Genomic DNA, 22,178 nt, shown 5'->3' on the forward strand with positions numbered 1-22,178 from the left:
TGTGGATCTAACGTGGAAGTCACAGAAGGTATGGTCTCTGTGGAATGCTGAAAGGGGAGGGGAGGGAAATATATCTCAGGGGGTTGGATCTGATGGTGGAAAGAGCAGAGGATGACGCGTTGTTTATGGGTGGAAGGTGAGGATGGTGGGATTCCATCTTTGTTGCATTTGGAGGGGTGGGGTTCAAGGGCAGTGGTGTGGGAAGTGGAGGAGATACACTGGAGGGCATTGTTGACCACATGTGAGGGGAAATTGCAGTCCTTGAAATAGGAAGCCATTTGGGTATGTTCTGAAGTGTTCTTCCAGCTTGCATCAAGCTTCACTGGAACACTGCAGTAAGCATGAGACAGAGATGTTGGACAGGGAACAGTCTTGTGTGTTAAAGAGCAGGCAACTGGAAGCTCAGGGTCTTTTTTGCAGGCACAATGTAGCTACCATTTCCACCACCGCCACTGAGATGCGAGAAGGTTCCTGTCTCCTCCATTAACAGCTTTCCACCTTCCCACTCCCTTATCTTTCCAAATGTTCCTGTGTCTCTTTGGGCTCTGTCCCCACCTATTATTTACTCTTTATCCCCTATCTCCTGTAGCCCAAAGATCTGTAGGTTCGGTGAATTGGCCCAGCTAAGGTTCCCGTAGGGTTCAGGGATGTGCATTAGTTCGGGGGAAATGGAGAGTAATAGAATAGGAGAATGGGTCTGGGTGGGATAAACTTCGGAGGGTGGGTGTGGAATTGTTGGGCCAAAGGGCCTGTTTCCTGAAGGGATTCTAATTTTCCCAGCTGTCATCTGTTCTGAGGAAGGGTCACTGGACCCGTGGTAACCCATGGTGTGTGTAGGAGGCGGAAAGGGGAAAGGGGAGAGTGGCAGCAGAAACCGGATGGAATGTATCAGTGTAGACTGGGTGGGTTTAGTTACACTCTGGGCAGGTCGTTAGTCTGAATTAGAAACTCTTGGTCCCACATTTGCAGCAAAGGGCCTCAGGCAGTGAGAGGTCCTGGGTTTTAGCCACCATCTTTATTTGGGGCAAGGTACAGCAAGGAGCATGAATGTGTCCTCTTCCTGGGTGGGGGAGGGGTGATTTAAAGAGGAGCATTTACACATTAAACACGTACGAAGAGAAGTGTTTGTCTTCACTATTCATCTTGCACTGACTGTGAGCTTTGTTTTGTGAATTCATTTTATAGGATATTAATTGAGAATAATTGAGACTGGGATCTCAATAAACAAGTTTCTACAATCAGCAGAGTCCTCAGGATCTGAATATCATTGGGATTTCACTGTGGAACGAGAAAGGTTTGTCTGTTCTGTTTGTGGGAAAATATCTTCAATATTTTTGTCAAGCCAAAAGCAGAAAGATGTTCGAGTTCATGGTTGGATCACCCTTGGGCTGTGTGTTCAATTCTTGGCCCCCTAGCTGTGGAAGGAGGTATTGGCCTGAGAGAGAGCACAGATTTATCCAAATTACACCTCGTCTTTTTGCAGGAACTGTCAGATTTAGTCTCAATCATCCACTTTATAATGTTAATCTGTAATCTGTACCTGTGGAGTATTTAAGTGTTCAAAGTATGACATATCAGCTTAAGTAAAGATTTTTTTTTGTTATTATAATGGACATGTTTGAAGTGAAGGAAGGTTACTCACTCATTTAAATTCTCTTAATGGGAGTAACTAGATGAATGTAGAGAGACGTTGTGACAGGAGCCCTCAGACCCGTGGTGTGCTCCTCTTGCACAATGTGGGAAATAAGGGCCACTTCCAGTGTCCCTGACGGCTATTTGTGCAGCAAGGGTTCCCATCTGCAGCTACTGGGAAACTGCTTTTCAAAGCTGGAGCTTGGAGTGGACTCACTGTGGAGCATCTACAATACTGAGAATGTTATGGACAGCACGTTTAGTGAGTTAGTCACCCTGCAGATGAGGGTTACACAGGCAGAAAGGGAATGGGTGAACATCAGATCAAGTAAAAGGCTCAGGAAGTGAGTACAGGAGTCCCCTGTTGTTATCCCCTTCTCATACAGATACTGTATACCACTTGGGATTCTGTAAGGGTGGGAATGGGTGGGTGGCTTCTCGGGAAATCAGCAACAGCCAGGTTCATGACACCACAGAGAGCTCTGCTCAGAACAAGAGGACTGAGAGTGGCAGGGCTATAGTGACAGGGGATTCAATAGTCAGGGGAACAGCCAGGCACTTCTGTGCCCACAGACATGAATCGAGGATGGTATGTATTCTCCCTGGGGCCAAGATCCATGATATCATGGAGTGGCTGCAGGACATTCTGGAGCTGGAGGGTAAACAGGCCGTGGTGGTGCAACACACAGATACCAACAACATCGCTAAACAGAGGGATGACGGCCTGAAAGCTGGACATAGGGAGAGCAGAGATACATTAAAATGTAGCTCCTGAAATGTAATAATGTCAGACTTACTCCCAGTGCCATGTGCTAATGAGAGCAGGAATGAGAAGGTAGATCAGCTGGATGTGTGGTTGGGGAAATGGTGTACCAGAGAAGGGTTTTGATTCTTCAGGCACTGGGACTGTTTCTGGATGGGACCTGTACCAGCCTGACCGTTTACCCCTGGGCAGAGCTGAGACAAATCTGGTGGGGGCTTTTGCCAGTTCTATTGGTGAGTTTGTAACTAGTCTGGCAGGGGTTGGGAACTAAAGTGTAGGCTTAGATGGGTCAGATTCAGGACAGGGAATAGGAGGTAGAATATTAGTGATGTAGTTAGCGGCTCAGAAAGCCAAAGGAAAGGAGGATTAAACGAAGATTGAGTCCCTGTTCAGCCATCAGTCCTGACATCCCAGAAATGTGAGTCAACAAAATATGGAGCTGTTTACATGTCTATTACTCTGTGTGTTTCTCGAAAAACTCAATGAGGTTTGTGAGACACGACCTGCCCTTGACGAAACCATATTGATGATCTGAAATCATATTGTTGTTTGCCAGATGATTACAAATAGTGTCTCTTATAATCCTTTCCAAAACCTATCCTACAACAGAAGTAAGGCTCACTGGTATATAATTACCTGGGTCATCTCTACTGCCCTTCTTGATCAAGGGCATAACATTTGCAATCATCCAGTCCTCTGGTACTGAACCTGTAGGCAATGACAACTCAATATCAAAGCTGAAGTCTTTGCTAACTTCTCCCTAGCTTCCCAGACAATCTACGGATAAATCCCATCTAGCCCAGGGGACTTGTCTACTTTCAATCCTTCTGGAATTGATAACATCTGTTCGTAACTACCTCGATCCTTTCTAGTCTAACATCTTCTACCTCATTATTTTCTACAATATTCTAATTTTCCTGAGTGAAAACCAATGAGAAATGTTTGTTTAGCACCTCTCCGATTTCCACAGTGTCCACACTCAACTTCCCACTTCTGTCTTTGATTGGCCCTATTCCTACCCTATCGTTTATTCCTCACATACCTATAGAAAGCTTTAGGGTTCTCCTTTATTCTATTTGCTAAAGACTGCTCATGTCCTCTCTTTGCTCTTCTTAACTCTCTTTAAATCCTCCCGAGCTGATCTGTAAGTCTCCATCGCCTCATCTGTACCATTTGTCTCATCAACACATAAGCCTCCAATTTCTTCTTAACAAGAGATGCAATTTCTGTGGTAAACCACGGTTCCCTTACCTTATCACTTCCTCCCTGCCTGACAGGGACATACCTATCAAGGACACACAATATCTGTTCCTTAAACCAGCTCCACATTTCCATTGTCTGCATCCACTGCATTTCGCTACCCCATCCTATGCATCCGAATTCTTGCAGAATCGCATTATAATTGCCACTGCCCCATTGATAAGTCTTCACCTGTGGCATGTACCTATCCATTTTCATTGCTAAACTAAACATAACTGAATTATGATCACTCTCTCCAAAGTGCTCACCTACACCTAAATCAAACACCGAGTCTGGTTCATGACCAAGCACCAGATCCAATGTGGCCTCCCCTCTTGTCAGCACTTTGACATACTGTGTCAGGAAACCCTCCTGTACACATTGGACAAAACCTAATCCATCCAATGTACTAGAGTTATAGCATTTCCAGTCAATGTTGGGGAAGTTAAAGTCCCCCATAATGACCACCATGTTACTTTCACTCCTACCCAGAGTAATTTTTCTAATCCTCTCTTCCCCCTCCCTGGAACTCTGTGGTGGCCTATAAAAAATCCAAGCAATGTGACCTCCCCTCTCCTGTTTCTAACCTCAGCCCACGCTACTTCAGTAGACAAGTCCTCATCAAATGTTCTCTCAGCCACCGTTATACTATCCTTGACTAACATGACATGCATGGGCCCATTGCGTTGCTTCAAATTCCATGAGGCAGCCATACTGTCTATGACAGACAGACTCAGTCTGGAACCTCCTCTATCCTTAAGACCTTATGCACTGCCTACGCTCCTCCATTTCCCTTTTGCACGTTCCCTTTTCAACCCACCCCACCCCACCTGCATCACTCCACAATTGGAGCTGTCAAGAGCAGAAGTCTGTGGAATACCCTCCCTAACCTTCTCTAGCCTCTTTTAAGATGTATTTTAAAATCATTCTCCTTAATTAATGTTTTGATCATCCATGAAACACCTTAGGAGATTTGCCATTGTGAAAGATTCCATATAAAGCAAGTAGTTGTTGTTATTGCTGTACATTAGGGGAAACAGAAATGATGCTTTCAAAATTCTAACAAGAAAGTCACTGTTAGGCGCAGTGTGTCGGCCAAATAATAACATCACATTGGGATGGACAATAAACAAAGAAATAACTGATGCCTGTAAAAATGGCATGTCTATTACCATGGGTGATTTTAATCTACATGTAGATTGGTCGAACCAGCTCAGTCAGGGTAGCCTTGAGGAGTTCATTAAGTGTATACATGATAGTTTTTTTGAACAGTATGAAATGTAACCGACAAGGAGCAAGCTATCCAAGATCTGGCCCCTGTGCAATGAGACAGGAATAATTAATGACCTCAGAATTAGGAATCCTCTTGGAAGAAGTGATCACTGTATAGTTGAAGTTAGAATACATATGGAGAGGTGTGAAGATAAATTACCTGCCCTCGATCTCTTCATAGCCAACTGCCGCTGCGACATTAACCGCCTCAACTTCTCCACCCCTCTCACCCACTCCAACCTCTCACCTCGGGACGTGCAGCCTTCCACTCCATCCGTTCCAACCCCAACCTCACTATCAAACTGGCAGACAAGGGAGTAGTAGTTTGGCGCACCGACCTTTAGACTGCTGAGGCTAAACGCCAGCTTGTGGACACCTCCTCCTACTGCCCTCTTGAACATGACCCCACCTCCCACCACCAAACCATCATCTCCCAGACCATCCATAACCTCATCACCTCAGGGGATCTCCCATCCACTGCCTCCAACCCCATAGTCCCTCAACCCCACACTGCCAGTTTCTACCTCCTGCTCAAAATCCACAAACATGACTGCCCCGGCCGACTCATTGTCTCAGACTGATTCTACCCCACCGAACTCATCTCTGCATACCTCGACACGGTCCTGTCCCCCTTAGTCCAAGAACTCCCCACCTATGTTCGGGACACCACCCACGCCCTCTACCTCCTCCATGATTTTCGTTTCCCCGGCCCCCAACGCCTTATCTTCACCAGTTCCTATACACCTCCATTCCCCGTCACGAAGAACTCAAAGCCCTCTGCTTCTTCCTTTCCCACTGTACCAACCAGTATCCTTCCACTGACACCCTCCTTCGACTGACTGAACTGGTCCTCACCCTGAACAACTTCTCTTTCCAATCTTCCCATTTCCTCCAAACCAAAGGAGTAGCCATGAGCACCCGCATGGCCCCAGCTATGCCTGCTTCTTCGTAGGATATGTGGAACATCTTCCGCAGCTACACTGGCCCCACCCCCCACCTTTTCCTCCGCTACATCGATGACTGTATCGGCGCTGCCTCATGCTCCCACGAGGAGGTTGAACAGTTCATCCACTTTACCAACACCTTCCACCCCGACCTCAAATTCACCTGGACTGTCTCAGACTCCTCCCTCCCCTTCCTAGATCTTTCCATTTCTATCTCGGGCGACCGAATCAACACGGACATTTACTACAAACCGACCGACTCCCACAGCTACCTAGACTACACCTCCTCCCACCCTGCCCCCTGTAAAAAACGCCATCCCATATTCCAAATTCCTTCGTCTCCACCGCATCTGCTCCCAGGAGGACCAGTTCCAATACCGTACAACCCAGATGGCCTCCTTCTTCAAAGACCGCAATTTCCCCCCAGATGTGGTCGACGATGCCCTACACCGCATCTCCTCCACTTCCTGCTCCTCCACCCTTGAGCCCCGCCCCTCCAACCACCACCAGGACAGAACCCCACTGGTCCTCACCTAACACCCCACCAACCTCCATATACAGCGTATCGACCGTCATCATTTCAGCCACCTCCTAATGGACCCCACGCCCAGGGATATATTTCCCTCCCCTCCCCTATCAGCGTTCCGAAAAGACCACTCCCTCCATGACTCCCTCGTCAGGTCCACACCCCCCACCAACCCAACCTCCACTCCCAGCACCTTCCCCTGCAACCGCAAGAAATGCAAAACCTGCGCCCACACCTCCCCCCCACCCCCTTACTTCCCTCCAAGGCCCCAAGGGATACTTACATATCCACCACAAATTCACCTGCACCTCCACACACATCATTTACTGCATCCGTTGCACCCGATGTGGCCTCCTCTATATTGGGGAGACAGGCCGCCTACTTGCGGAACGTTTCAGAAAACACCTCTGGGACACCTGGACCAACCAACACAACCACTGTGGCTCAACACTTCAACTCTCCCTCCCACTCCAAGCACATGCAGGTCCTTGGACTCCTCCATTGTCAGACCATAGCAACACGACGGTTGGAGGAAGAGCACCCCATCTTCCGCCTAGGAACCCTCCAACCACAAGGGATGAATTCCGATTTCTCCAGTTTCCTCATTTCTCCTCCCCCCACCTTCTCTCAGTCAAATCCCTCGAACTCAGCTCCGCCTTCCTAGCCTGCAAACTTTTTCCTGACCTCTCCGCCCCCACCCCCACTCCGGCCTATCACCCTCACTTTGACCTCCTTCCACCTATCGCATTTCCAACGCCCCTTCCCCAAATCCCTCCTCCCTACCTTTTATCTTAGCCTGCTGGACACACTTTCCTCATTCCTGAAGAAGGGCTTATGCCCAAAACGTCGATTCTCCTGTTCCTTGGATGCTGCCTGACCTGCTGCGCTTTTCCAGCAACACATTTTCAGCTCTGAGCTCCAGCATCTGCAGTCCTCACTTTCTTCTCCAGTGCGAAGATAAAATCTAATACCTTGGTCCAGTGCTTGAACATGGGGAACTAAAATAGAATGAGGGAGAACCTGGATAAAGTAGACTGGAAACAAACATTTTATGGTGGAACAGTTGATGAGCAGTGAAAGATTTTCAAAGACATTTTAGGAAGTGTTCAGCAAAGGCATATTCCAGTGAAAAGGAAGGACTGTAAGAAAAGGCGGTGGACAAAAGATAGGGAATTCTACACTAGTTAGTTTATTCTCTGCAGTTGGAAAGATGTTTGGGTCTATTATCAAGGAAGAAATAGCAGGGAATCCCGATACAAATTGTCCCATTGGGCAGACAGAGCATGGATTCACAAAGGGCAGGTCATGCTTGACAAATCGTTTGGAAATCTATGAAGACATTTTGAACAAGGTGGACAACAGTGACCCAGTGGATGCGGTGTACGTGGATTTCCAAAAGGCCTTCAACAGTGTGCCACGCAAGTGGCTGTTGCTTTATATAAGGGTGCATGGGATAGAGTATTAGCATGGATACAAGATTGGTTGACTAACAGGAAGCAAAGAGTGGGGATAAATAAGCCTTATTCTGGCTGGCAATCAGTAACTAGTAGCGTGCCTCTCGGATCAGTGTTGGGACTGCAATTATTTAGAAGTGATACAGATGATTTGGAGTTGGGGACCACATGTAGGGTGTCAAAGTTTGCATATTAGACTAAGATGAGTAGCAGGACAAAGTGTGTGGAGGACTGGGAAACTTTGCAGGGGAACATAGATACATGTGAGTGGGCAATGGTTTGGCAAGTGAAATATTATATTCATAAATGTAAAGTCATATTCTTTGGTTGGAGTAACATTAATAAAACGATTATTACTTGAATTTTAAAAAAGTTACATTATTTGCTATGCAGAGGCACCTGAACATCCTTCTGCAGGAGGGTTAGTCACCAGGTACAACAATCAATTCAGAAAGCAAATGGAATTTTGGCCTTCATTGCTGAAGGGATCGTGTTTAAAAGCAGAGGTTATGTTCCAGCTGTATTGGGTGCTGGTGAGGCCACACCTGGAGTACTGCATGCAGTTTCTGTCTCCTTTCTTGCTCAAGGATGTACCGGCACTAGAGGGGGTGCAGAGGAGGATAACTATGTTGATTACAGAGGTGAGAGGTTTGACTTAACAGAGACTGAGTAGATTGAGATTATATTAATTGGAATTCAGAAGAATGGATAGATATAAAATAATGAATGGAACGAATAAAATAGAAGTAGAGAGGATGTTTCCACTGGCAGGTGAAGCTAGGACAAGAGGGCATCACCACAAGGTTAGAAGCAGCAAATTTAGGAGTGAATTGAGAAGGAACATCTTGACCTTGATGGAGTGCATTGCCCAGGGAAGCATTTGATGCTGGTTCAATGAACGTTTTTAAAGATAAGTTAGTTTTTTTTAAAAGAAATAATTAATTAAGGAACACGGTGAGAACGTGGGTAAATGGTTCTGCATCCACGAAATGATCAGCCATGATCTTATTGAATGGTAGAGCAGGCTCGAAGGGCAGGATGGCCTTCTCCTTTTCCTCGATCTTTTGTTCTTATGTTATGCATGCCTCCATCACTCGTGACTTGGAGGGGCTGGTGTTTTTTTTTATTTCAAAAATATACTTTATTCATAAAAAGATTTGATGGTCTGTACATTTGATCATGCCATACATATGTCCACATTTACAAACACAGATTCGAATTTATCCTTGTCATTTACAATCCTGTGCATTTTTCAATCTTGTACATATTTTTGGCTGAGGCATCAGCAGAGCCCAAAAAAACGTCCGCATGGGCCCCCTGTTCTTCTTTAGGCAGGCCGATCTTACACGGTGGTCTTTCCCCACCGCACCTTGGCGGCAGCTGCCCCAAGCTTCAGCGTGTCCCTCAACACGTAGTCTTGGACCTTGGACTGTGCCAGTCTGCAACACTCGGTCAGGGTCAACTCCTTCAGCTGGAAGATCAACAGGTTTCGGACCGCCCAGAGAGCGTCCTTCACCGAGTTGATGATCCTCTAGGCGCAGTTAATGTTCGTCTCGGTGTGAGTCCCGGGGAACAGGCTGTAGAGCACGGAGTCCTGCGTCACGGCGCTGCTCGGGACGAACCTCGACAAGCACCACTGCATTCCTATCCAGACTTCCTCTGCATAGGCACATTCCAGAAGGAGGTGTGTGACAGTCTCTTCCCCCCCGCAGCCACTTCGAGGACAGCATGCGGTGCGGCAGAGAGTCCGCGCGTGCATAAAGGATCTCACAGGCAGAGCCCTTCTCACCGCCAGCCAAGCCACGTCTTGGTGCTTGTTGCAGGGGCTGGTGTTGGATTAGGAGGGACAAAATTAAAATTCACAGAACACCAGGTTATAGTCCAACAGGTTAATTTGGAAGCACTATGTTGCTGGTCCTTCATCAGGTGGTTGTGTGATTTTTAACTTTGTCCCTCACTCTTGTAACTGATAAACAGCAACAAAAGCAGTGTGCAAGCTCCAGCCAACAGTTGGTTTGTGGACAATGAAGAAGGTTATCTCAGAATACAATGGGATATTGATCAGATGGGCCGATGGGCTGAGGACAGGCAGATAGGATTTAATTTAGATAGATTAGGTTAGGACAGCTGGTTGTCATAGACAGGTTGGACCGAAGAAGTGATTGATGTCAGCGGCGGACCAATGGAAAGGCAGGGGCGGAGCTGGAGGACCTGGCGGGGCAGTTGGTCCTCCGGCCAATCAGTGAATGAGGGCGGGACTAGACTATACCACGTGATCATCCTCGCGGTGGGCGCGGATGTACAGAGTGTGTGTGTGCGGAGAGCTGTCGGTAAGGAAAAAATAAACAGCAGGAAGCGGGAGGGAAATGGTGTTGGTATGGTCTGAGAGGTTTTACAATCATTTGGTACACATCGGAAAATACAAATTTGAAACTTTACAGTTCCGTTTTTGCAGCAAACGGGAATATGTCTCGTTGAGGAATCGGCCCGAGTGAGCGCCGCCATCTTTATTCGGGGCAATGATTCACTGGACACGTGCGCGGCCGCCAGCTTTGTAGGGGGCAAAGTTCAGAGGGATGTCTGTACAGCCTTCCCTGGTAAAAAGAGTCATAGGGCAGGATTTACACAGAGCACATTCAAACCCACAGAAATTGATTTTTTTTTTCTGGATTTGTTTCGTCATTCATTTAAATGATTTGGATGTGAATAGAGGCCGTATAGTTAGTAAGTTTGCAGGTGACCCCAAAATTGGAGGTATTGTGGACAATGAAGAAGGTTATCTCAGAGTACAGTGGGATATTGGTCAGATGGGCCAATGGGCTGAGAAGTGGCAGATAGGATTTAATTTAGATAGATTAAGCTAGGATATCTGGTTGGCATAGGTTGGACCGAAAAAGCCTGTTTTTGTGCTAGACATCTTTGACTGTGGGATCATAAAAGTGAACTCTGCTCTGGTTCACCTCTGGGTTCTTTGATGTCCACTTGTTCATTATCTAGCTTCCTCAGTCTCTCATGGGTGTATTTTTGCTCGGTATAGTATTTTACTATTACTTTCACAGCTGTTTTGTAAATGAATTGAAAAATGTAGAGCTGGAAAAACACAGCAGGCCAGGCAGCATCCGAGGAGCAGGAGAATCGACGTTTTGGGCAGAAGCCCTTCTTCAGGAATGTAAATGAATTGTCCACTGCTGCTTGGCTCCTGATCTTACGCTGTTCGATTATCATGTTATTTTTTCCACAATATCTTTGACAGTCAAGAATTCTTTTTTCCAATAAGCGAGTGCATTTTCCTTCAATTTCTGACAGTCAAATTCTGCACCATTTTCATTCCCTGTAATTCATGTTGTACTCCCTCAAACATCAACTGTGTATTTCTCCTTCCACAGAAACCAGTGATCAATGCCAAAGCCTGGTTGCCAGTGGAGAGGGTGATGTTTGACTGACTTGTACTGCTGCAGTTTGTATGGTGAAGGTGCTCCCACAATGTGGTTGGGTAAGAGACGTTACAGATTATTCACTCAGCGATATTGAAGAGTAGAAGATATCTGTGCAAATCATCATGGTTTTAATTTCACAAAAATATTATTGAGAAGTTTGGACATAAGGCTACAGATGGAGAATATTGTGTACAGTAACCAAAACCATTGCCAAATAAGCAGTTTTTCAAGAATGCCTTAAAGGAAGAAAGTAGATCTTAGAGAGTTAGAGTGGGGATTCCAGACCAAGTTCCCTTGGAGTCTATAGAAACATTCACACAGGAGAACTCAAAAATAAACACATCATTGAGAGTCTGAACTAAAATGAGTTATTGAGATATGAAAAGGTGTGTGGTGCAGGGAGATAGGAATGATTACAGCCAGGAATTAATTCAAAGGTGCGAAAGTAAATGGTTGTTGCTTATAAATGGGAGTCTTTTGATTGATCAGCAAGTTTTGGTACAAGTGAGCAGTTCGGCAGTAGTGTTTTCAATATTCTTGAGATTATCGGGAGGGTGAATGTGAAATGCTGGCCAGGAGTGGGTTTAGATAATGAAATCTAGAGTTAACAAAAGGAATGAATGAGAGTTTCAGCAAATGAGCTGAGACTGTGGTGAGGTCAGGTGATATCACTGAAGTCGAAATAGTGGACCTGGAGGGGGTCTGGCCTGTCATCCTCACCTCATTCAGCTGTTTATCAGTTTGTGAATCAAGTCTGTAACAAGCTCAGGAACTGAGTGGCCCTGGCAGAACCCAAACTGGGCATCGCTGAGCAGGTTATTGCTGAGCAGTTGCTTGACAGCACTGTTGATGACACCTTCCATCACCTCACTGCTGAGTGAGTGTGGACTGATGGAGGACAATTGGCTGAGTTGGATCTGCCCTGTGTTGTTGTGTTGGAACATCCCTGAGCAATGTTCCACAAAGTCGGTAGGCGCCAGTGCTGGAACAGTACTTGCCTTCGTGGGCAGCAGATTCTGGAGCACAGCCAACAGTATTATTGCCAGAATATTGGCAGGGCCCATACATTTACACTGCTTATCCATTTCTTGATCTGATTTGAAATGAGTTTTCAGCCAAGTTGATTCATATCTGTGATGTGAGGGACCAATGGAGAAGGCTCATCCACCTGGCACTGCTGGCTGAAAAGCGCTGCTAATGCTGTCCTCTTATCTGTTGCATGGATGTGTGAGACCCCTCCATCGGTAAGGGTGGGGATATCTGTGATGGTTCCTCCAGTGAGTTGTTTAATTGTCCATCACTATTCTTGACTTGGTGTGGCAGAACTGCAGAACTCCGATCTAATCTGTTGGTTATGGGATCACTTAGTTCTATTTAGTGTTCCTTGTGCTGTTTGGCATGCAGGTTTGGTAGCTGCACCAGGTTGGCACCTCATTTTTAGGTATGCCTTGTACTGCTCCTGACATGCCCTCCTGCATTCACCATTGAACCAGGGTTGATCCCCAGCTTGATGTTAATGGTTAAGTGGGGGATATCAGGCCATGAGATTTCAGATTGGGCTGGAGTACAGTTATGCTGCTGTTGTTGGCCCACAGTGAGGCGGAAGTTGCAGGGTCAAGAGGGCTGATTGTGTTGTATTTTCCAGTGCATTGGTAGATGTAATGTGGTCCATCCAGTTTCATTCCTTTGTTGAGACTGTGCAGTGATTAATACAATGAGTGACTTGATGGGCCACTGTCGGGTTTCTTTCCCTCAAGGACATTGTCAATGGCAGAAAAACATCCCCAATGGTTCCATGGCAAACAGTAGATTCTTCATGCCAGTTATTTTTTTTCTTGAATTCAGAGCCACCCTCTACCGATTTGGGATTCAAACCTGAAGTTCAGTTGTATATTTTAATATTCTTGATAAATGATAAATACGACAGGTTTGTTCACTTATTTTTAGAATCACTATCAAGGTTTTGTTTATTGTTTTGGAAATAAAAACACTGTCCATTACCCTGTTTCCTCCATCCTCCCCTCCAACAACAAGAGTGAGGAGCACATGGAGTTTCTCTGTCAATAACATTGAGACAATCCAATCAGCTGCCTCTGCTTCTTTCCTCCCTCTCCACTAGCCCACCGAGCCAAACTGCCTCACAAGAGTGCTCCTCATTTTAGTCCTAAACTTGCATTTCGAGTCCCTTGTCAAGCCTTATTAGAGGTCATCTTGACCATTTACCCTCGTGTAGCTAAATCATGGACATTCCAAAACTGTCTCATCCTCCTGCTTGTCACCGCCCTCCCTCCCTCCACCACGGTCACCTCCCCCCCCCACTTGCAATTCACAGATATTGTTCCATGATCTGTCTGTCTTTTCTGGTTATGTCCTTCTCTCCCATTCTCCTAAAACCTAATATTTGACCTCACCATCGTTGGAAAATCCTGCTCCGTCTCCACTCTCCGTTTCCTTTCTGAATTCCTTGTATTTGGTGTCCCTCCAGGGTCTATCCTTGGTCCGTCCTGTTTCTGACCTACATACTGCCAGGAGGTAACATTGCCCAAAAGCACTGTTGAGTTTCACATGTACACTGACAATGTCCAGCTCTCCCTCCCCATCATCCCTCTCCATTACTCCACTATTACTCAGTTATCAAACTGCTTACCACGCTTCGATTAGCTGCAATTCACTCCAATGATACACTGTCATTGTTAAACCCATTGCCTTCAGTTGCTATTCCAAATTCATTTCCCTTACTGCTGTGTCCCTCCCTCTCACTGGGAAGTGTCTGAGGCAGAACTACACTCTTCACAATATTGCTCTCATATCTGACCCCAAGGTGACCTTCTGATCAGACATCTACACAATCACAAACACCAGGAATTCCAATCTCTAAAACGTTGCTTATCTCCTTCTCACTCCAGCTCCATTGCTGCTGAAACCCTAACCTGTGTTGGTGTTGCCTTTAACTTGAGAAATCTGAAACAGAACCCTTGATTCCGCGACTGATCCAGAATCTGGTTCAAGACTCACCCGTAATTGGACACATCCTCTCCATATTTACCCTGTCAAACCTTGACAGAATCCTGTATGTTTCAAAGAGATCACCTCTCATTCTTCCAAAGTCCAGTGAGTAGATTCCCAACTTGTTCACCCTTTGCTTACAGGATAATCCCTTCAAAACAGGGATCATCCCAATGGATCTTCTCTGAAATGCCTCCAATAAACTGCTCTATTTCATGAACTAAAGTGACCAAATCTGTTCACGTTACTCCAGATGTGGTCTCACTCGCCATTTGTTTAGTTTCCCTAAGGTATATACTCCAAACTCTTATATTGCAAACTCTTTGAAATAAGGGACAGTATTCCATTCCCTTTCCTGATTCCCTGTTGTAACTGTGTGCTCGCTTTCTGTTTCCTGCTCATTTTCCCCCAGTCCCTTTGTGATGCAGCCTTCTACAGTTTATCCCAAGTTATACTCTATTTGCCAACTTGTTGCCCAAGTTTCCTGTGAATATCTCTCTGTAAACTGTTTATAACCTTTTGGAACTTTCCTGTTATGCCTTTTCTAGGAGACTCCCCCCTCATAATTCGAAACATGTCCTGTGAGCACTGGGCAGTGGGAAGCATGCACAGTTGCTATCTTTCAGGGATACTCTATTTCATGACTGGGAGGATCTTGCTGCCCATTGGTCAGAATGGAGACATCTTGCCCATCGAGCTGCATGAGCCTTTCACACCCCATGTCATATTGAGGAGGCTCAGCGGCAGAATGGAAGGAAAGAAAAGGAGGCAAATCCTACTCTCCATATCTCACTGAATCTTGGGATATTCTGTCCCATGTTCAGTCACATGAAGTCCCAAGGTGGAAACTCATAGAAACCCACATAGATTTGCCCTTGAAGAGCCTGCTGACCTCCACCAGGGGTAATGTGTACAGTCCTCCTGGGCCAGGAGGAAGGGATTGTATGAGTTTCAAACTTGAACTGACAGTGACGGATTTTATAAACTTGTATTATAGGCAGATATTCAGATGGTAATCTCAGTCACTGTAACGCCAAACTGACAGAATTACTCAATACATCAGGGCCTGGATATTCGTATTGTGTTCCAGATCAATACCATTTGCTGAATAAAAGTTCTCCCTTGAAACAAACCATCCTTTCAATAGATCTTCCCAAATCTTCAACATGTGTCCTGGAATCCTTGTATAATGAGCTGAAGGGTCTAAGGTTTATTATAATAATGCGTAACTTTTGTAAACCACTTTGTCACAGCTCCCCAAATTTCTTTTGCTACAAGGAGAACACCCCAAACTCCTGATTCCCCAATGTCTGTTTGCTCTCTATAAGGTACACATCAGGATTGTGTTGGAACATTCTCCACTTGCCTGCATCAGTGCACCCCCACCCCCCAACAATATTAAAGAAAGTGAACATCCTCCAGGATAAAGTACTGTACCCGAGTGATTTCCCATCCACCACCTTCAACATTCCCTTTCCCCACCCTCGAGGCACAGTGGCATCACTGTGTAAAAGATCAAGTCAGCATTGTCCTCCCCGACCATAGGACTGCTCTCTCATGAGAGAGAGATGTCTGGTAGTGGTTAAACTGAATATTACCACAGCGCAGGCAAGGGGAGAGGTTGAAAAGGAGAGTCCATTAATTGCGGATGGTTATTCTTGATGTGTATTAGCAACACACATGTCACGTGAACAATTAATGTTAAAAAAAGGCCCACAAATTCTGCAACTAAAATCCCCCATTCCTTGAACCATCCTGGTAAATCTCCTGTGCCCCCTGTCAGGGACCCTGCCATCCTTCACAATGTGTGGGCGATCTGTGGTTCGCACAGACCCAGCTGCTCTGTGTTCCTGTGGGTGATAGCATAGAGCAACAGTTGCATTAAACCTCACTGTCTGGAAGAGAGTGAGAGACAGAAATCCTGAAGGCATTTAAAATCTATTTCGGAACACACTTGCAAGGCCAAGGCTGACAGGTCTATGGGCTCTGTGCTGGAAAATCGGATTAAAATAGTTAGCTGGGAGATTTCTTTACAGCATAAATCCAATGGACCACAAACCGGTTTTTTCATGTAGACCACAAACGCGTAATATAGGAATATGACAAGCCACAATAGAAACCAGGTCAGAGAAGATGATATTAGAATAGATGATACGTGATTAAATAATGTTTTTTGGAGGAAAATGTGACAGAGGTTAAGCGGGACATTGTGGATCTCTGGGTGCATGAATCTGAAATAAAAATGGGTTATCTTGAAGGCTGGAATTAAAGAAAGGCACATCACAGAGATTTGAGAGGGTGGACAAGATTAAAGATAGAGAGTGTGTTGAGACTGGAGGAGATTAGAGGTTGGAGGATGTTGCAGAGATATTGAGATGTCTTTGATGCAGAGATAGTGGTAGTTCTGAGGCTAGAGAGGAATTACAGAGATAAGGATGAGTTGTTCGCTTTCCCAACCCGACCTCTTTACTGATGATGATTGTTTCTCTGTCCTCATCTGCCACATCCTCCATAGGCCTACGACAATGAGAGTACACAGACAGTATGTTCCTGTTAAGGCCAAGGCTGGGAGGCGTCGAGAATGCTGCATGACCTGAGAAATTGAGGCTCTGGTCAAGAAAATGAAGGAAGGATATGTCAGGTACAGACCCCACTGTGTTTGTGTGAATCCCTAGAGGACTGTAAGGGTAGTAGGAGTATACTCGCGGGAAACCAGGAGGCGAAAAAGGGGACATGAGATAGCTTTGGGAAAAAGGTTTAAGGAGAATCCAAAGAGATTCTACAAATACACTAAAGACAAAAGAATAACTAGGCAGAGAATAGCGACCCTCAAAGATCAACAAGACTGCCTATGGAACAACAGGAGGTGGGAGAGATTCTGTGAGTATTTCATGTCAGTTTTTACTGAAAGGGGATATGAAAGTTCGAGAAGTTGGAGAAATAAATAGTGATAACTTGGCAAGTGTACATATTACAGAGGAGGAGGTACTGGATGTCTTAAAATGCATAAAGATGGATAAATCCCTGGAATCTGATCAGGTGTATCCCAGAACTTTGTGGGTAATTAGAGAAGCTTTTGCTGGGCCCCTCGCTGCGATATTTGTATCATCGATCGCCACAGGTGAGGTGCTGGAGGATTGGTGCCATTATTTGAGAAAGGTGGTAAGGAAAAGCCAGGGAACTATAGACCGGTGAGCCTGAAGTCAGTGGCACAGAAGTTGTTGGAAGGGATTCTTAGGGACAGGATTTACATGTCATTGCAAAAGCAAGAAAATATTAGGGAGAGTCAGCATAGCTTTGTGCATTGAAATCAGTACCTTGGACTTGAGAAAGACACAAGGTTTCACATAAAACACTGGTTAGCAGGTTCAATACCAAAGAATTCTGGCGGAACTAGCTGTTTGGATATGGAATTGGCTGGAAGGTCAAAGAGTCATAGATGGACAGCACAGAAACAGAGACCCGTCGGTCCAACCAGTACATGCTGATCAGATATCCCAATGTAATCTAGTCCCCCCGGTCAGCACCCGGCCCATATCCTTCCTATTCATATCCACATGAAGATGCCTTTTAAATGTTGCAATCATAATGGCCTCCACCACTTCCTCTGACAGCTCATTCCATACACGTCCCACCCTCTGTGTGAAAACATTGTCTCTTAAGTCTCTTTAAAGTCTTTCCCCTCATATCATAAACCTATGCCCTCTTGTGCTGGGATCCCCCACGCCAGGGAAAAGACTTTGTCTATTTATCCTATCCATGCACCTCATGTTTCTATACACATTGATAAGATCACCTCTCAGCCTCCGACGCTGCAGGGAATACAGCCCCAATCTATTCAACCCCCAGCCTAGCTCAAATCCTTCAACCCTGGCAAAGTTCTTGTAAATCTTTTCTGAACCCTTTCAAGTTTCACAACATCCTTCCAATAGGAGGGAGACCAGATTTGTACACAACGTTCCAAAAGTGGCCTAACCAATGTCCTGTGCAGCCACAACATGACCTCACAACTCCTGTACTCAATACTTTGTCCGATAAAGGAAAGCATACCAAATGCCGCCTTCATTATCCTATCTACCTGCACTCCAAGGTCTCTTTGTTCAGTAACACTCAGCAGGTCCTTTCCATTAAGTGTATAAGTCCTGCTAAGATTTGAGTTTCCAAAATGCCAATCCTCAGCCCATTCACCCATCTGATCAAGATCCCACTGTCCACTACACCTCCAGATTTGGTGTCATCTCACTAACTATACCTCTGATGTTCACATCCAAGTCATTGATATAAATGATGAAAGGTAGTGAATCCAGCAGTGATCCTTGTAACAGTCCACTAGTCACAGGCCTCCAGTCTGAAGAGCCAGTTCTGTATCCAAATGGTTAGTTCTCCCTGTATGCCATGAGCTCTAACCTTGCTGAGAAGTCAGTGTCATAGTGGAGGGTACTTTTTGGACTGGAAGCCTGTGATGACCAATATGCTGTCAGGCTGTGTACTGGGTCCACTGCTTTTTGCCATTTATATAAATGATTTCTATGTGAATATAGGAGCTATGGTTAGTAGGTTTACAATAGACACCAAAATTGGAGGTGCAGTGGACAGCAAAGTTACCCGAGAGTACAATGAGACTCCAATTAAATGGGCTGAGGAGTGGCAGATGCAGTTTAATTTAAATAAATATGAGGTTCTGCATTTTGGAAAAGCAAATCAAGGCAGGACTTCTACTCTTAATGGAAAGGTCCTGGGGAGTGTTGCTGAACAAAGAGATCTTGGAGTGCAGGTTCATAGTTCCTTGAAAGTGGAGTCATTGATAGGCAGGGTACTGAAGAAAGTGTTTGGTGTACTTGCCTTTATTGGTCAATGCATTGAGTACAGGAGTTGTGACGTCATTTTGCGGCTGTACAGGACATTCATTCAGCCACTTCTGGAATTCTGTTTTCAGTCCTGGTCTCCCCGCTATCGGAATGATATTGTTAAACTTGAAAGGATTCAGAAAAGATGCAAAGATGTTGCCAGGGTTGAGGGATTGAGCTATAGGGAGAGGCTGAATAGACTGAGGGTGTTTTCACTGGAGAATCGGATGCTGAGAGGTGACCGTAGAGTTTGATAAAATCGTGAGGGACATGGATAGGGTAAACAGCCAGGGTCTTATTCCTGTTTAGGTGAGTCCAAAACTAGAAAGCACAGGCATGAGGGAAAAGACTGAAAAGGGATATTAGGGGCAAAGTTTCAAGCTGAACATGGTACGTGTATGGAATGAGCTGCCAGAGAAAGTGTGGAGGCCGGTACAGTTACAACATTTAAAAGGCATCTCATTGGATATGTGATTGGGAAAGGTTTAGAAGGCTATGGGCCAACTGTTGGCATATGGGCCGAGATCAATTTAGGATATCTAGTCAGCATGGACAAGTTGGACTGAAGGGTCTGTTTCTGTGCTGTACATCTCTATGACACTAATAAATTAAAATTAAGATTTAGCAGAAGGTCAGACAATTCTCCTTGGAGCTGAGAAGGTTAAGCAGTGATTTTGACCAGGAGTTGATTTGTTTCCAGGGTATTTCATTTACAGAGAGACAGAGTGAGAAATTTTTAACGTCACAATTTTTAGTAACTATTTTCAGGTAACTGGCAAATAATGCAGGTTAAAAATGTGAAGATTATTTTACTCACTAAGTTCTGAGCATCTGGAACAGTTTGACCAAGAGCTGGATGCAGATTCAGTAGTTATTGTCAAAACAAATTTGAAATTTAACTTTTTTAAGGAAGGATTTGGAGGGCTATGTCCAAATGGGAGGTGAGTTGGGATAGATTGGCACCATCTCCAGAGGGAGAGAGTACAGCCCCAATGGGCTGAATAGCCCCCAGCCCCTGTCCTCTGTGATACTTACGCATTCACTGTGAATGATGAAGCTCATCCCAGGGCAGAGCCGTAGAGATGTACACCATGAAAATAAACCCTTTGGTTAAACTGGGCCATGCTGACCAGATATCCCAACCTAATCTTGTCCCATTTGCCAACACTTGGCACATATCACTCTACACCCTTCCTATTCATATACCCATCCAGATGCCAAATGGTTTAATTGTACCAACATCCTCCACTTCCCGACAGAAAATTCCATACACGCACCAACCTCAGTGGGGGGAAAAAATTGCCCCTCAGATCCATTTTAAATTCTTCCCCTCTCATCTTAAACCTATGCCCTCTCATTCTGGACTCCCCGACCCCAGGGAAATGACCTTGTCTATTTATCCTACCCAGGCCCCTCATGGTTTTATAAACCTCTATGAGGTCACCCCTCAGCCTCTGATGCACCTGGGAGGATCCCACCACTCAGGTCACAATGGGGCTTGGCTGATTGACACAGCTTCAGACCAATAGGAGAGTTGGCGTCACCCTCTAGCCAATGGGAGTGAATGAGGGGTGGGTCCAGCAGGCCAACACATGACCATCAGCTTTGCAGACGCAGTGTCACTGTGAGAGGGGACTGAATGTGAAGGAGTGGGAGAGACAGCAGATACTGGGAGAGAGATGGAGTTAGTGTGGACTGGGAAGGCTGATAAACACTGTTTCCAACTGCTGGACCTGAATTAGATACTCCGGGTAAATTAGAACCAGAAGAACTGCGGATGCTGTAAATCACACACAACAACCAGAAGGTACTGGAAAAGCTCAACAGATCTGGCAGCATCTGTGAAAAGAAATCATTTCGCATTTTCGATCCAGTGACGCTTCCTCAGGAGCTGATGTTACTGAGAAAAAAATGTCCGTTTTTATACAGAAGGTAGGGGTTAAGGAGTAAATGATTGGTGGGGATAGAGTCCAAAGAAAGAGAGAGGAGCAGTTGGACAAAGGAGTGGATAACGATCTGACGGGGGGAGGATGAATAGCTGTTTATGGGGACTGTTAGTGGCTAACCATAGGTAATGTGTAATGACAGGCTACGTAATAACAAGGCCTTGTATGTGGGGTAGGGGGCAAAGACACTAGGACGTAGGAGAGTTCAGGACTTAAAATTATTGAATTTGATGTTGAAGCCAGAGAGTTGCAGGGTCCCCAAGTGGGAGATTAGGTGTTGTTCTTCCAGCTTGTGTTAAAGTGTGGCGCTGGAAAAGCACAGCAGGTCAGGCAGCATGCAAGGAGCAGGAGAATTGACATATTGGGCATGTCAGCATTTCATCAGAAATGTGGGTGGTGGAATATGGCTGAGAGATAAATAGGGAGGGGTGTTTGGGGTTGGGCGAAGGGAGCTAGGGAGGCAATAGGTGGTTGTAGATGGAGGGTAGAATGGACAATTGGAAAGGAAGAATATCAGGTGGGGCTGTTCAAGAGGGTCTTGCCGAGTTGGAGGGTTGAATCGGAGATAAGTTGGGGGAGAGGAGATGAGGAAACCTTGATGCCGTGTGGTTGAAAGTTCCCAAGGTGGAAGATGAGGTGTTCTTCATCCAGGTGTCGGGTGGCTCGGATTTGTGGGATGGAGGACTTGCATGTCCTTGGCAGCATGGTGGCGGAGGGGGTGGGCGGCAGCCGAAATGGTCAGCTACAGAGCGGTGGGGTTGGCTGGTGTATGTGTCCCAGAAATGTTCCCTGAAATACTCCACAATTTGGCGTCCTGAGAGCAAGGGACACAATAGGTGAGGTGTTTGGGTGGGCAGGGAAATCTCTGCTGGATGTGGGAGGATACAGTGGTGCCTTGGATGGAGGTGAGGGGAAGGTGTAGGTACAGATTCTCCACCTCTTGCAGTGGCAAGCGAAGGTGCCTGGAGTGGAGGGTGGGTTGGTGGGGAGTGTGGATCTAACGTGGAAGTCACAGAAGGTATGATCTCTGTGGAAATGAAAGGGATAGGGAGGGAAATATATCTCAGGGGGTTGGATCTGATGGTGGAAAGAGCAGAGGATGATGCGTTGTT

At 45.7% G+C, this 22,178-nt stretch overlaps 1 long non-coding RNA gene across 7 annotated transcripts in view; it reads left to right on the forward strand.

The window, feature by feature from the left end:
* Nucleotides 1-1,189: 1,189 nt before the first annotated feature.
* Nucleotides 1,190-22,178, forward strand: part of LOC140494031 (uncharacterized) — a 43,025-nt gene continuing 22,036 nt past the window's right edge. For 5 of the 7 annotated variants that reach the window (XR_011963856.1, XR_011963857.1, XR_011963858.1 and 2 more), the window contains exons 1-3: nt 10,110-10,160; nt 11,217-11,323; nt 16,789-16,914. This is a non-coding gene — a long non-coding RNA (uncharacterized lncRNA). Of the gene's footprint in view, nt 1,295-10,109; nt 10,161-11,216; nt 11,324-16,788; nt 16,915-22,178 lie in introns of those variants that run through there. The other 2 variants (XR_011963854.1, XR_011963855.1) reach the window with 2 other exon arrangements.

The sequence above is a fragment of the Chiloscyllium punctatum genome, chromosome 23, assembly GCF_047496795.1.
Source record: "Chiloscyllium punctatum isolate Juve2018m chromosome 23, sChiPun1.3, whole genome shotgun sequence".
Classification (NCBI taxonomy): domain Eukaryota; kingdom Metazoa; phylum Chordata; class Chondrichthyes; order Orectolobiformes; family Hemiscylliidae; genus Chiloscyllium; species Chiloscyllium punctatum.